The sequence below is a fragment of the Gorilla gorilla genome, chromosome 7, assembly GCF_029281585.2.
Source record: "Gorilla gorilla gorilla isolate KB3781 chromosome 7, NHGRI_mGorGor1-v2.1_pri, whole genome shotgun sequence".
Classification (NCBI taxonomy): domain Eukaryota; kingdom Metazoa; phylum Chordata; class Mammalia; order Primates; family Hominidae; genus Gorilla; species Gorilla gorilla.
In genome coordinates, this window is record NC_073231.2 from 117,099,302 (window position 1) to 117,116,937 (window position 17,636).

Sequence of the window (17,636 nt, forward strand, 5' to 3'; positions counted from 1 at the left end):
ACTGACTTCTCTGGTAAGTCACTGGGTCAGTGCAAATTCAAGTTTTGGAACAATAGACTCCACTGAGAAGAAGAGTTGCAAAGAATTGCAGCCATCTTTGCAATCTATCATAGAATCTAGGCACAGAGACCTTAGTTTAAAACAGCAGAAGGAAAAATAAATGCATCAACTTTATTGTTATTGATAAGTTCCCGTATTTAAGATAAATTTTCCTGCTTTTTTTTGAAATTTTGCATTACATTAACAGAAAACTTTTGGTTAGAATATGTTTAAAAAAAATAATCTGAATATAAATGACCCAGAAAAATTTAAAGGATGTGTAAGAATATAATAAAGAAATAGCAAACAAATGAAAAATCTAAGGTATCATTATATTCTAAAAATTAAATTAAAATGATAAAAGTAACAAAGCATAATTATATGTGAATCGTAGATTAAATATATGGTTATATTTGATATTTCTGTACAATGTAATATAAGGTTTTAGCATAAAACTATTTTGGTCTAAAATATATGGAAAAAACATACATATAATGAAACTTCTAAAACACTTTTTTAAACCTTTATTTTAAGTTCAGGGGTATATGTGCAGGCTTGTTATTTTATTTTATTTTATTTTATTTTTTTACTGTTGAATCCATACTAGAATATCAATGGGAATCTTATTTTTTTTCCTTTCCAACTTACTTTAGGTTCAGGGGGTAGATGTGCAGGTTTGTTATACAGGTAAATTGCATGTTACAGGGGTTTGGTTTACAGATTATTTCACCTTCCAGGTAATAATCATAGTACCCTATAAGGTAGTTTTTCCATCCTTACTTCCCTCCCTCCCTCCACCTTCAAGTAGGCCCCCGTGTTTCTTGCTTCCTTCTCTGAGGCCATATGTACTCAGTGTTCAGCTCCCACTTCTAAGTGAGAACCTGTGGCATTTGGTTTTCTGTTAACTTAGGATAATGGCCTCCAGCTCCATCCATATTGCTGCAAAGGACATCATTAGCTCATTTCTATGGCTGCATAGTATTCCATGGTGTATATGTACCACATTTTCTTTATCGAGTCTATTGTTGATGGGCATTTAGGTAGATTCTAAGTCTTTGTTATTGTAAATAGTGATGCAATGAACATATGCATAAAACACATTTTTCAATGTAACTATAAATAAGCTCACATAAATTTGAAGATAACAATTTGAAATATATGCTTCATATATACACACAATGGGAATCTCACAAATATAAAATGCACACATTGCTAGTTATGGCAAATTTTAAACATTGGTCATACATGTGTCCACAAAAAAAAACCTTAATAAAGTAAAACTGCAAAATTTGTTCAGGCCAAGTTCTTCTACACCAAAACAATATAACTAAGAATGAAGAGCAAATTGTCAGATAAAGAACAAAACACTTTTCTTTAAATAGTGAGCAAAAGAGAAATATAAAAACGTCAAATATTATTATAAATATTACTGTATTCTTACAAAATATTACTAAATTATATAAAATAGAATACAAAATATTTGATAATTTATAGAACTTCAAATTACAATGAATAAAAATAACAGATATAAAAAAGACAAGTGATAAAACTGTATTCAAAGTAAACTTCACACACTTAAATGTTTGCTTCAAAGAAACTCACACTCAATTTTTTTTAATGATCAGAGACTGATAGTACTCCATATATTTATTTTAAAAATTAAACCAACCAGGCCGGGCGCGGTGGCTCATGCCTGTACTCCCAGCACTTTGCAAGGCAGGCGGATCATGAGGTCAGGAGATGGAGACCATTCTGGCTAACACGGGGAAACCCCGTCTCTACTAAAAAATACAAAAAAAATTAGCCGGGCGTGGTGGCGGGCGCCTGTAGTCCCAGCTACTCGGGAGGCTGAGGCAGGAGAATGACGTGAACCTAGGAGGCAGAGCTTGCAGTGAGCCGAGATCATGCCACTGCACTCCAGCCTGAGCGACAGGGCAAGACTCCGTCTCTAAAATAATAATAATGATAATAATAATAATAATAATTAAACCAACCAGCAAACAACAAAACCCTTCCACTTTCTCTTAAGAAGAGTACTGTATACAGTCCTCAAGAATATCCACACATGATAGCCCAAAAAAATAACCCCACGATTAAAAATAAAAGTAAAAAATATTTCAACAATGCAAAATTCAATTAAAATCTAACATTTTTTCTTAAAGTTTTAGACGAAGTATTGTATTCAATAAACACACAGGTAAGTGACAAGGCATCAATCAGAGTGGAGCTAAGGGACAAAACCAGTAAACATGACCTCAACCGTCATGGAGTAAAGAAAGAAAAATTTATTCCAGCCATAAAGTAATGTGACAGACATAACTGAATGTTATATTACTGGTAATAGTGATAGTAGTAGTTGTAGTGGTGATGATAGTGATGGAAATAGTAAACTTGAAAATAGAAAAGTGGTTTTTTGATAAATCTGTACTTGCTGAAATTGATGTGGTAATTAGGGTTGATAGTTCTGGATTCTTCTTTTTTTTTTTTTTAAGTTTACTCCCAACTTCTATAGTATCCATTTATTTTTTATTTTTATTTTTTAAATTTTCTTTTTCCAAAAGTTATTGAGGTACAGGTTACATGAATAAGTTCTTCAGTGGAGATTTGTGAGATCCTGGTGCACCCATCACCCAAGCAGTATACACTGCACCATAAATGTTGTCTTTTATTCCTCGCCCACTTCCCACTCTTCTCCCCAGGTCCCCAAAGTCTGCTGTGTCATTCTTATGCCTTTGCATGCTCATAGCTTAGCTCCCACATATCAGTGAGAACATACGATGTTTGGTTTTCCATTCCTGAGTTATTTCACTTAGAATAATAGTCTCTAATCTCATCCAGGTCATTGCAAATGCTGTTAATTCATTCCTTTTTAGGGCTGAGTAGTATTCTGTCATATATATATACCACAGTTTCTTTATCCACTCATTGATTGATGGGCATTTGGGTTGGTCCCACAATTTTGCTATTGTGCATTGTGCTACTATAAACATGTGTGTGCAAGTATCTTTTTTGAGTAATGATTTCTTTTCCTCTGGGTAGATATTCAGTAGTGAGATTGCCGAATAAAATGGTAGTTCTACTTTTAGTTCTTTAAGGAATCTCCACACTGTTTTCCATAGCAGCTGTACTAGTTTACATCCCACCAGCAGTGTAGAAGTCTTGCCTGATCTTAACATCCACGCCAACATCTGCTGTTTGTTGGTTCTTTGATTATGGACGTTCTTGCAGGAGTAAGGTGGTATCGCATTGTGGTTTTGATTTGCATCTCCCTGATAATGCTGAGGCTTTTTTATGTTTGTTGGCCATTTGTATATCTTCTTTTGAGAATTGTCTATTCATGTCCTTAGCCCACTTTTTGATGGGATTGATTGTTTTTTTCTTACTGATTTGTTTGAGTTTGTTGTAGATTCTGGATATTCGTCCTTGGTCAGATGTATAGATTGTGAAGATTTTCGCCCACTCTGTGGGTTGCCTGTATACTCTGCTGACTGTTCCTTTTGCTGTGCAAAAACTCTTTAGTTTAATTAGGTCCCAGCTATTTTTCTTTGTTTTTTTGTTGGAATTGCTTTTGGGTTTTTCATCATGAAATCCTTGCCTAAGCCAATGTCTAGAAGGGTTTTTTCCAATGTTATCTTCTAGAATTTTATAGTTTCAGGTTGTAGATTTAAGTCCTTAATCCATCTTGAGTTGACTTTTGTATAAGGTGAGAGATGAGTATCCAGTTTTATTGTCCTACATGTGGCTTGCCAATTATCCCAGCACCATTTCTTGAAAAGGGAGTCCTTTCCCCACTTTATGTTTTTGTTTGCTTTGTCAAAGATCAGTTGGCTATAAGTATTTGGGTTTATTTTGGGGTTCTCTATTCTGTTCCATTGGTCTATGTGACTATTTTTTATACCAGTACTATGCTGTTTTGGTGACTATGGCTTTAGAATATATTTTGAAATCAGGTAGTGTGATGACTCCAGATTTGTTCTTTCTGCTTAGTCTTGCTTTGGCTATGCAGGCTCTTTTTTTGCTTCTATATTGATTTTAGAATTTTTTTTTCTAATTCTAGTATTTTGACAGGCATTACATTGAATTTATAGGTTACTTTTGGCAATATTCAACACAATAATAGTGGGAAACTTCAATACTCCCCTGACAGCACTAGACAGGCCATCAAGACAGAAAGTCAGCAAAGAAACAACAGATTTAAACTATACCTCGGAACAAAAGGACTTTACAGATAGAAGCAGATCATTTCATCCAACAATCGCAGAATATACATTCTATTCAAAAGCACATGGAACTTTCTCCAAGATAGACCATGTGATAGGCCATAAAATGAGCCTCAATAAATTTAAGAAAATTGAAATTATATCAAAGCACCCTCTCAGACCACAGTGTAATAAAGCTGGAAATCAACTTCAAAAGGAACACTCAAAACCTTGCAAATACATGGATATTAAATAACCTGCTCTTGAATAAACATTTGGTCAATAACAAAATCAAGATGCAAATTAAAAAATTATTCGAACTGAATGACCATAATGACTCAACCTATCAAAACCTCTGGGATACAGCTAAGGTGGTGCTAGGAGCAAAGTTCATAGCCCTAAAAGCCTGAATTAAAATGTCTGAAAGTGCAAACAGTTAATCTAATGTCACACTTCAAGGAAATAGAGAAACAAGAACAAACCAAACCCAAACCCAGCAAAGTAAAAGAAATAACCAAGATCAGAGCTGAACTAAATGAAATTGAAACAACAAAAACCAGTATAGATTACTTTTGGCAATATTCAAAATGAATATTCAAAAGATAAATGAACGAAAAAGTTGTTTTTTTGCAAAGATAAATAATACTGATAGACCATTAGCAACATTACCAAGAAAAAAAGAGAGAAAATCCAAATAACCTCACTGAGAAATGAAACAAGAGATACTACAACTGACACCACTAAAACACAAAAGATCATTAAGGATACTAGGAACACCTTTATGCATATAAACTAGAAAACCTAGAAGAGATAGATAAATTCCTGGGAAAATTCCTGGATAGTTCTGGATCTTTACCACACAATATCTATGAACAAAATATGCTTATAACTTGAAAGAACCTTTAATGTAATTGTATGGGAAAAACTTGGCCTGTAAATGATGTGACATCTCTAAAATCACCTAGTATTTAACATGTATAGGTCAACAACTAATATTTTCACAGTAAAGCTTCATCTATTTGGCATAAGTTTGTAGCATGACTTTGAAACTACTTGATTAAAATATAGGCCAGGAGGGGTGGCTCATGCCTGTAATCCAAGCACTTTGTGGGAGGCCGAGGCCGGCAGAGATCAGCATTTCGAGACCAGCCTGGCCAACATGGCTAAACCCTGTCTCTACTAAAAATACAAAAATTAGCCAGGCTTGGTGCTGCAGGCCTGTAATCCCAGCTACTCGGGAGGCTGAGGCAGGAGGATCGCTTGAACCTGGGAGGTAGATGTTGCAGGGAGCTGAGATTGTGCTACTGTACTCCAGCCTAGGTGACAGAGCGAGAATTTGTCTCAAAATAAATAAAAAAATAAATAAATAAATAAAATATGATTGGTCAGTGTAAAATAATTTCTGTTTGTTGCTTTGTTTTTATAGTGTTACACAGATACAAATGCTTACCTTTTATCCTCACATAAATTTGATGCACATTTTTCAATTTAATAGGCATTTAAGAGTCTTAGTAATATTTCATAAGATTATTTGACATTAAAGTCAATAATATAATCATTACTGAATGATTTAAAAATAAAATGTATTGCATTAAGGAAAAATTACATGGACTTGTATATGAGATTTATTGAGTTTGTTTTATAGCCATAAATATATTACAGTGAAACCCAATAGTATAGTATACAATTCACCCAAAATTTAAAAACATCGTAAGAATCTTCCCTTTTTATCAATTAACTTGTGTTAAAATAGAAGATAAACATCTTTTCTACTTCTTCTTTCATTGTCATTTGCTATCTGCCCGCTTTCCTGGTATTTCTTGCAGACTCAGTATTGTCTGCGAGACAATATAATAAATATGATTTATCAATATGATAAATTGGTGCTTTCACTTAGAGCATCTCCTTTGCCCTCTAAATCCCCAATCTATCTACAACTGCCTGTGACTCCTGACTACATGACTTTCTGGGATATTCTGTCAGCACTATTCAGCTAGGCTGAAGAAGGAGACAGGTTTGCTACTTCAAAATTTGTGAGCATATAAAAGATCCATGTTTTTTAGCAGTATCCTTTTCTTTGTATTTTTCAGTTACTTCCTTTCACTTTGCTGACTATATTTTGTTTATAGGGCTTTTAATTTTAATTAATATTTTTATTTTATGTTCTAATTTCTCAATAATGCAGCACAGCAGTGTATCTTAGTGATATTATGCGGGCAATGGCATTTTCTGGGGCAAATAGGTCAACATGAAAATACAAAGATGTTAATTAGTTGATTTGTTTATTTAACTGCAGAACACATGCAGTGACTCGTGTAATTAAGAAAAAAATTACGAATATAACTTTTTTAGAAAATTAAATAGAAAGTCTAATGTGTAAATATTATTGATTACTTATTTTTGTTAATAGTTTAATCAAATATTGATGGCTGATATTTCTAAACTGAATGACTTATCTTAATCAAACAAAACAGAAGGTAATTTGTTTTAAAAAAATCTAAGACTTTGAGATATTTTATTCTGTTTTATGCACCATTTGACTTGTTCTATGATATAAAACACTGTAGCATTAAAACATATGGACTGTGGCTGGAAAAAGGTTGGTCAATGAATTAGAAATGCTGTAACTAATTCTTGAGTTTAAAAGTCTTCATTTGAATACTGTCTTTAAAAGATAAAGACTTCAATGCTTACTTGATGAATAGAAAAAATACAAAAGCTACCTACTGAAAAATTGAATTTTCTTTAGGTACATTATGTCTATGATAAAATTTTCTATACTCTGAAACTGATGTTCTTCTTGCCTCTATAGTACATGAAAATATAATTACATTAATATTATAGGAATATTTTCTATACATTTGTGGTAACTTTTTAATGCTTTTGTTGATGGAATTTACTATTTTCTCTAGTATGAACACATATTAATCTGATTTGCTGTCATTTCCAAAGAAATTTTAAATTTTTAGTTTATATATTAAACTAAATATATCAACAAATAATTAATAATCAACAAATTAACTATTACCATTAATAATCAACAAATAAATATCATTGCTTTAGGAAGAAATTATGCTTAAACCAATGTGCCTCTAATGATGTGGCTGTATCCTCTGTTTTCGGTAAAAAAAAGTTTGGCAAATCTACTTACAAATCTCTAAGGTTTTTATTTGTTTGTTTTTAATCAGAAGGGACTTTCATGAATTTGTTAAATATCTGCATTGTCCAGTCTGTTTATGCAAATAGTCAAATACATGAACAATTTTTAAGTACACTGAAAAGATGTGAATGGATCCATTGTGTGATTTAGTCAATAATCATCAGCTCTGGCTTAATTAAAGACCCAGAATTATTGTCTATAAAACACAAATTTCACTGAGTATTTGAATCTGTATTACTTAGCTAGCAAAAATATATACATTTAACTGAGCACAAAATGCAAAAACGATTCGCAAGCTGAAAACCTGAGAACAACTTTAGAATAATTTTGGATTTCTCTGATGCCACTCTATATTTCTAAGATATTCATTACCCTCACATTGTATGTATCTAGTTCTCAATAAATAATAACGTTTATATAAAACTACTTTTTTAAGTTTAAACTGAATATATTTCAAAACTACTCAAAAGTTTTTCTTTTTAAAGAAAACATAATAAGAATAATCTACTTTTGAAATTGACTCAATTTTTAACATTTTTCATTATTTAAAAAAATTTTTGTGAGTACATAGTAGATACATATATTTATGGGGTATGTGTGTTGTTTTGATACAGGCATAAAATGTAAAATAAGCACATCATGGAGAATAAAGTATCCATTCCCTCAAGCATTTATCCTATGGGTTACAAACTATCCAATTTGACTCATTTTTTAATGCACCATTAACTGAATTTCAAATTAAATTGATACTGTAAAAATCTTAAACAGAACTTTTTATTTTTTTCTTTAAAATTAAAGATAAGTAAATACTTTTTAAAGCAGCAATACTGATGAAGATTGCTTATTAGTAATATATATATATTTTATTTTTAACAAGTATGTTTGTGGTTAGCTTTCCAAATAATTCATGTTTTCTTTCTCATTGGTATGAGAAACATAATTCAAATCAAATTACTACCCTGAGCCTGCTATCTAGAGTGTCTTCTGAATCATTGTTTGTCCTCAGAGCATCATTTTTGCTCTTTCATGTCTCTATTGAGCATTTTGCCATTAACAATTATAGCCTGCACACCAAGATTCCTCTACCATTTTAAACCTCTGAGGTAACAGAGTGAGATCACTGCTATTTTTTGCCCCCAAAACACTCAGTAATTTCCCTTATTTTATTATGCCATAAACCAACTTGTTTAGTTGCCCTCGTGAAAATATATTTTGTGATTCCTTTACACTGAGTCTAAAGAACCAATAAACCTCAAAACTGCTCTCTATGTATAAATGAGCTTTCAAGGCACAACTGGGATTATATTGGTTTTTCTTTTTTTACATTAAACCACTAACATTATATGTTTTGAAGAGGCTTTTAAACTTGGTCAAGTCATTGAAATTGGTACATATGAATGGAAATGGACATCTAAAAACCACCAGGTCTTTAAAGCACCGAACTCTTAGGTATACGTGTGCTGGCGACCACATGCTCCTAATTGGAAATTGTTGATGTTTACACTGTTTTCTTCTTCCCACACTGCTGCTTTGAAGGTAAAAATTATTATATTAAAAAGGGAAACAAATGTAAGACTAAAAATAAAGGACCTATATAATAGAACAAGTGTCTTCCAGCTATAAAAATTTAGGCCACCTTTGTAATTATTATATTATAAAGATATTTTAAAGTATTAATCTTGTAAATACATGTGATATTTCTAATCCTCCTATATTTTACGTTTTAAATTCATCAGATGATCATTTTTTGACAGTGTATGTAGTCAGTTCTATGTCAAGAATATTCAACTTTGTTAAAGCATCAATTTAAATAGCATTATTCAGATATAATCTAACAAAACAAATCCTTGAATTAGATGCTATTATTTTTTCCAATTTGGTACCGGAAAAAAAAACTGCAGAGACATAAAATTAACAGCTTAACCTCAAACAGAAAGTACATAGGTGAATCAAGTGGATTTTAGCATAGGCCTTGGCTAGAATCCTGCTGTAATCTCTTGGCTCCTCAGCCTCAGTGGGAGGTGGAACAGAATGGAGTCTATTATAGCTTCACTCAGTTCAGATTCCCTTCATCAGAACTTTGACCATAAACCTAGTACCTTTCAGGTATCACCTCTGGAATTTCATACGAGAAAGTTAGCATTTACCTGCGCAATGAAGAAAGTGAGTGTCTGTGAGGTTGCTGAGACAATCTTGAAAATCCTGAAGCCATAAATAGAAAGCCCAATGGGTCACTCCATTGACCTTTCTTGTCCCCTGTAGTGTTGATTAAGCAGACTCTATCTGGAGCATATCCACTCCTCTTGGCAGTAATAAAATATGACAGGTCTCTTGAGGCTCTTGTTTAACAGGAAAACATCTCTTCTTTTTTTTTTTTTTGAGACAGAGTCTTGCTCTGTCGCCCAGGCTGGAGTGCAGTGGTGCGATCTCGGCTCACTGCAAGCTCCGCCTCCCGGCTTGCTCACTGCAAGCTCCGCCTCCCGGCTTCACGCCATTCTCCCTCCTCAGCCTCCCGAGTAGCTGGGACTACAGGCACCCGCCACCATGCCCGGCTAATTTTTTATATTTTTAGTAAAGACGGGGTTTCACCGTTTAGCCAGGATGATCTCGATCTCCTGACCTCGTGATCCACCCACCTCGGCCTCCCAAAGTGCTGGGATTACAGGCGTGAGCCACCTCACCCGGCCACCTCTTCTAATATCATTCTGTTGGTCAAGGGGATGTGTAGCCAAGCATGAAAGAATAATTACTCAAGAGATGAGACATGGATACTGGGGTACAATTATAAAACCTCACACTGCCTCTTTGTTCTTCCCTTCTTCCTTTACCCTCTAACAGACTCCCCACACACTCAGCCAAAGCTCCTGTTGTAGTTAGTACACATTGCCTATACATACTTTATCTTTTATATCACAGTCTTTTATGCATTTGGGTTGGATTGAGGTGATATGTGTCCAGCTAAGTCTGTTAAAAATGATTTTGCCTCTTCTCTCTGCCTTTCGTATTTCACATGTGGAGCTGACAGTAGGATAAGAAGAGCAGAACATGGAAAACTAAGTTTCTGTATTGAAGATTGACTCCTCTGACCTACAGCAGATTTTCTGTGATTTATAAATTAACCTTTCTGGTCCTTAAACACTGTGATTTCAGAATTTATTGGTTGCTGTCACATAGCTTGGCTCAAATAGACTAATTTTACTGTCGTCCACTATGAACTTTTCTCACTTAAGTTTATCTCAAAAACAAACAATGATGTTGATATTTTACTTTGATACTAATTGCACTGTGCTAAAAGGACAGAGTGTTATTCCTCATTTTGACTTATTCTTTCGTTCTCAAGGAATGTCACCAAAGTACAAGATGATTGCTTAGCCTAAGTAAACAATATAAACAATAGTAAAATGCCTGAAATTTTCTGCCACCCTCAAAAGTTTAATAATATAATTCCCCTCAAATTATCAAGTAAATTCCTTGTGTCCACAGCTATATTAAAACATAAAAATATTTTCTCCTTTTTCATCGTAAATAAATTAAAAACAAATGTGTGTCTAGGTGTGTGTATGTAATTTGTTCTAATTTATGTTTATTTTTTAATAAGTAGGCATTTGTATCTTACTCAGATTTCTATTTTTTTGCATATATTACCCACAGTTTTTAACAAACCCACACATACACATACCAAACACAAATGTTTATAGATCTTTTTTTAGAATATCTATCTCCATCTTATTTGCTGATCTAGTCAATTTAATCCTACAACCAGAATACGAATGTGAAAGACACTTTTATTGGCTTTCTTTAAAATATAAATTCCCTGCTGCTTTCTTCCTAAATGATCTGTATATCATTTCAATGACTTGAGGTACACTGATCCTACTCTCAGCTCTAGTTACAAATTGTGATTAGTCAAACGAATTATTGAGCTCTCAAAGTCCACAATGGTGATTGAATTAAGAATGTGATTACAACCTAAGTCAGCTAATCAGACATGGGAAAATATCACCTGGGAGTAACATGGGTAAAATTTCCTCACTTTACTGAATAACTTGGTCACTTTTTTTCCATTTTTGCACATTGCGTTTGATGTGGGCATATCTCCAATCATCTAGATACCAAATTAATGATAAAGGCAACATTTGGAAGTGACAGGAATCATCAGAGAAAAACAGAAAGAGAGCAACGATGAATTATGAATTGATCCTGCCTTACCCAGGGATTTTCTATGCACATATGCAAATACTTTACTTTTCAAATGACCTCGAATCTGGGCTCTAGGATGCTTGCACTATTACGTTATAAATGACACAATTAAAAGTGTACACATTAAAAATGAGAAAAATAAATTATTTTGTGGGGAAAAATAATACAACTTGTACTGAGAAAGCTTGGTTTTGATATACAGCTACATTCCTAACTAGTGTTAAGTTAGTTGCTTAAACTCAACTAAATCTAAATCATTTTAAGTTAAGATATTTATAAAGGCTAACTTTCATGAGTTTTATAAGGATAATTTTGTAAATATGAGTGAATGAACATGCAAATATTTGGAACTAAATAAATTGTTTGCAGGCAGAAAAGTGATTTTTTAATTATTTTTATTAGAATGATAATATAATAAAATAAATTTCTAAATTATGTCAAATTTTTTCAGGAGAAAAAGCATTGAAGGTTTTATGTAACACATTAATAAAAACTACCGAATAAATACCACTAATAAAATACAACTAATAAAAACTTTGAAAAGAAGCAAATAGACTTGCTAATTTATAACATTAAAAGTGTCCCTTTAGTTATTATAAGATAATGAGTAACAAATAAATGCAAGCAATTTATTAATTTGAATACTGATAACACATGTAATACTCTGATAGCTTTTAACTGTAGAAGAGAAAATACTGGCAATGCATGTCCAAAACTGAGCTCTATTACCATGGTATTCCCAGTGATATTCTCAGTGGTATTACCATCCCTTTTGTAAGATGAAATTGCATACATTAAATTTATAGCAGAGATATATATTTAAATATAAACTACTAGATAATCTAAAATAATAGCAATTACAGATGGAATGTTCAGTATATTGTCTACCCTTTTGTTCATAAACTTTTAATGAGATTTCCTCGGGGGTATGATAGACACATTTTCTAAATTTGTAAAGAATGTCTGAATAGGTGAATATGCACTTACCATAATTGTGGAAGAAAATAAGATTATAGCCATTTATATCTTCTGGAATTAAGAAAAACCATATTGAGATCCAGAAACAACCTTAATCTAGGTAGGATCGTTGTACTCTAACATAATATCCAGGCCTCAGTTTATTTCTTTATAAATTAGATTAATGTTATTTGCCTCAGAACTGCAAAGATTCAGAACCTTAGCAAGAACAGAGTAGAATTACCAGAATAATTTAGGTTTCATTAAATATTAGTCTTGCATTTATTTTGTTGTTGTTGTTTCTATTTATTTTTGTCTTTCTCACCTTCAGTGGCATAATAAGGAATCACTACATTTTCTGATAATGAGGATTGCCGTACTCATTCTCCGTAAGTACATGCCTGGCTTCATGTTACTATTTTCTCCCTCTGCCCATAATATAGAGCATCTTGAAAGGTCTGTGTCAGTAATTCCCATAATTGGTGCTCATAGGAATCACATAAGGAACTTGCTAAATATTCAGATATTTAGGGCTTACCTTCAAGTATTCTGATTGTGTGATGATGGCACAAAGAACTTGTGTTTTAATAAGTACCCCAGACAGCATTAAAGCAAAGCACACTGCTGTTCATCTTTAGAAATAAGTATTGGAACTATGATTCAGGCCACAGTTTGTTGGGATAGGAAAAAATATAAGGAACATAACTTACTAATATTAAGAAAGTCGGGCCGGGCACGGTGGCTCATGTCTGAAATCCCAGCACTTTGGGAGGCCGAGGCGGGCGGATCACGAGGTCAGAAGATGGAGACCATCCTGGCTAACACGGTGAAACCCTGTCTCTACTAAAAACACAAAAAAATTAGCCGGGCGTGACGGCGAGCGCCTGTAGTCCCAGCTACTCTGGAGGCTGAGGCAGGAGAGTGGCGTGAACCCGGGAGGCGGAGCTTGCAGTGAGCCGAGATCACGCCATTGCACTCCAGCAGGGCGACAGAGCGAGACTCCATCTCAAAAAAAAAAAAAAAAGGAAAAGAAAGTCAGTATGTGTCTTCTTGTATGCAGGTTTTGAGGAAAATCATCCAATAGCTGACATACTAGGTCAAAACAGAAAATTATGAAAATCTTAGACTAAAGGGTTCTATGTTTTGCAGGGAAGTTCTGCCACCACTTAGTTTGGTTTCCTGTACCTCTAATTCTTCCATCCTGTGTACTAGTGTTACTATTCGATAAACATAAGTATCCTAGGCTTCAGTCATATTTATGGCACATCATTTACATTTACTTTTTACATTCCCATGCTTTTTAGGACTCTATCCCTTCTTCCATGAATGACGGTTCCTTCTTACGTCTTCTATTCACTCTTCAATATCCAGGTAAAACATCTTCCATGAGTCTTTCAAAAATTTTTCCATGCAGATTTAGTTGCTCCTACCTTTGTATTTCTCTAACATCCCCATAAGTCCTACAAGGTTTTACTGCATTTTTTATATTATATACTTCTGTTATATATAGGCACATGTAATACAAAATATATGTAGTATAAGTATTATACATACTATATATAAATATATATACTACGCACCATGCACCTGGAAAAGATGCAGACTCTATCTATCTATCTATCTATCTATCTATCTATCTATCTATCTTAATATATACAGATACATACAGAAATACATAGTATATATAATAATATAGTATGTATAAAATATATATAAGTATTATATACTTCTAGTCTATAAATATTCAACATAATACTTATACTACATATTCTATATAAATATGCACACATATGTGTATTAGTCCTTTCTCACACTGCTAATAAAGACATACCCAAGACTAGGTAATTTATAAAGGAAAGAGGTTTAATTGACCCACAGCTCAACGTGGCTTGGGAGGCATCAGGAAACTTACAATCGTGGCAGAAAGAGAGGCGACCATGTCCTTCTTCACATGGCAGCAGAAGAGAAAATAATGAATGCCCAACTAAGGGGGAGGCCCTTTTTAAAGCCATCAGATCTCATGAAAACTCACTCACTATCACAAGAACAGAATGGGGGTAATCACCCTTATGATTCAATTATCTCCTCCTGGTCCCCCGCACAACACATGGATATTATGAAAACTACAATTCGAAATGACATTTGGGTGGGGACACAGCCAAACCATATCATTTCACCCATGGCCTTTCCCAAATCTCATGTCCTCACAATCATGCTCTTCCAACAGTCTCCCAAAGTCTTAACTTGTTCCAGAATTAACCCAAAAGTCCAAGTCCAAATTCTCATCTGAGACAAGGCAAGTCACTTCCACCTATGAGCCTGTAAAATCAAAAGCAAGTTAGTTACGTCCTAGACACAATGGGCATACAGGCGTTGGGTAAATACACCAGTTCCAAATGGGAGAAATTGGTCAAAACAAAGGGGCTACAGGCCCCATGGAAGTCTGAAATCCAATAGGACAGTCGTTAAACATTAAAGTTCCAAAATGATCTCCTTTGACTCCATGTCTCACGTCCGGGTCACGCTGATGCAAGAGGCGGGCTGCCACAGCTTTGGGTAGCTCAGCCCCTGTGGCTTTGCAGGGTACATACCCCTCCTGACTGCTTTCACAACTGGCATTAAGTGTATGCATCTTTTTGAAGTACATGGCACAAGTTGTCGGTGGATCTAACATTCTGGGGTCTGGAGGACAGTGGCTTTCTTCTCACAGCTCCACTAGTCAGTACCCCAGTGGGGACTCTGTGTGGGGGCTCCAATCCCACATTTTCTTTCTGCATTGCCCTAGCAGAAGTTCTTCATGGGTGTTCCACCCCTGCAGCACACCTCTGCCTGGACATCCAGGCATTTCCGTACATCCTCTAAAATCTAGGTGGAGAGTCCCAAATTTCAATTCTTGATTTCTGTGCACCTGTAGGTCCAACACCATATGTATGCCAACAAGGCATGGGGCTTGCACCCTCTGAAGCAATGTCCTGAGCTGTACATTAGCCCCTTTTAGCCATGGCTGGAGCTGAAATGACTGAGACACAGGGCACCACAACCCCAGGCTGCATAGAGCAGTGGAGCTCCCCTGGGAAGGCCCATGAAACTATTTTTCCCATGTATGCTTCCTTTTTACCCCTAGGCCTCCAGGCCTCTGATGGGAGGGGCTGCCATGAAGGTCTCTGACTGCCCTGGAGACATTTTCCCCATTGTCTTGGTGATTAATATTCAGCTCTCAGTTACTTATGCAAATTTCCACAGTCAGCTTGAATTTCTCCCCAGAAAATGGGTTTTTCTTTTCTATCACATCATCAGGCCGCAAATTTTTCAAACTTTATGCTCTGCTTTCTCTTGAACACTTTGCCGCTTAGAAATTTCTTCCACCAGATACCCTAAATCATCTCTCTCAAGTTCAAAGTGCCACACACCTCTAGGGCAGGAGCAAAATGCTTCCAATGAATCTGCATAGCAAGAATGACCTTTACTCCAGTTCCCAACAAGATTCTTATTTCATCTGAGGCCACCTGAGCCTGGACTTCATTGTCCATATCACTATCAGCATTTTCGTCAAAGCAATTCAACAATTCTCTAGGAAGTCCCAAACCTTCCCACATCTGCCTGTCTTCTGACCCCTCCAAACTGTTTGAACCTCTGCCTGTTATCCAGCTCCAAAGTTGCTTCCATATTTTCGGGTATCTTACAGCAGCACCCCACTACTCAGTACCAGTTTATTGTATTAGTCCATTCTCACACTGCTAATAAAGACATAACCAAGACTGGGGAATTTATAGAGGGTAGAGGTTTATTTAATTGACTCACAGTTCAACATGGCTGGGGAAGCCTCAGGAAACTTAGAATCATGATAGAAGGAGAAGCAACCATGTCTTTCTTCAAGTGGTGGCAGGAGAGAAGAGTTAATGCCCACCAAAGTGGGGAGCCTATTTTAAAACCATCAGATCTTATTGAGAACTAACTCACGATCACAAAAACAGCATGGGGAAACAAGGCCTGTGATTCAATTATGTCCTTCTAGTCCCTCCCAGGACACAGGTGGATTATGGAAACTGCAATTCAAGATGAGATTTGGGTAGGAACACAGCCAAACCACACTATATATGTATATATATTTGACTTTGGTATATGAGTTTTTATTATGTATATATCAGCTACAAATTAAGGGCAATAGACAATTAGTTAATGCACCTTAACATATATAGCACTCAATCTGTAATATTTATGTATAAGAAAATGTTGCTAGCCCTATAACATTAATTATTCATTGCTATGGTTTGATTAATTTTGTCCCATCAAAATTCATGTTGAAACATTAACCCTAATGCGACTATATTAAGGGGTGTGATTTTTAGGAGATAATTGAGTCTTGAAGGCTCTGCCCTCATGAATGATATTAGGTGCCCTTATAAAAGGGCTTGACAGAAGGAGCTCACCCCTTTTTGCCCTTCTGCCTTCCACCATGTGAGGACACAGCATTAGTCCCCGTCAAAGGATGCAGCAACAAGGCTCCATTTTGGAAACAGACGCTGGGTCTTCATAAGACACTGAATCTAACAGCACCTTCATCTTGGCCTCCTACTCTCCAAAACTGTGAGAAATAAATTTATGCTCTTTATTAATTACCCAGTCTCAGATATTTTGTTACAGCAGCACTAATAAACTCAGATGACCATGAAAATAATCTCCAAGAGTACTAAAATATTAGTAATAGCTTAGCATCTAATAACAAATAATTTGATAATAATGGCTTATTAAAAAATTTCTTTATATTTGAAATGCCTCAATGTTTATTTTATGATTTCCAGAATATTTATTTTTTGTGTTTACTGTGTGGTCTTTTTATAACACGATCACTTATAATTTGTAAGATCAGAAGTAGGCATTCTGAAATCTGCATGCAAAATATTTTATTGAAATTAGAAGCCATTATTTAGTTGTTTAATTAATTTGTGAAACTAATAACTATTTAATTCAACATATAATTAAAGTTAATGTAAATTTAAGTTACAAATAATAAAGGGAGAGCAAAATAATAAAAAGCTTAAGGTTGTAATAAAGTTATTTTTTAAAAAAAGATATATAAA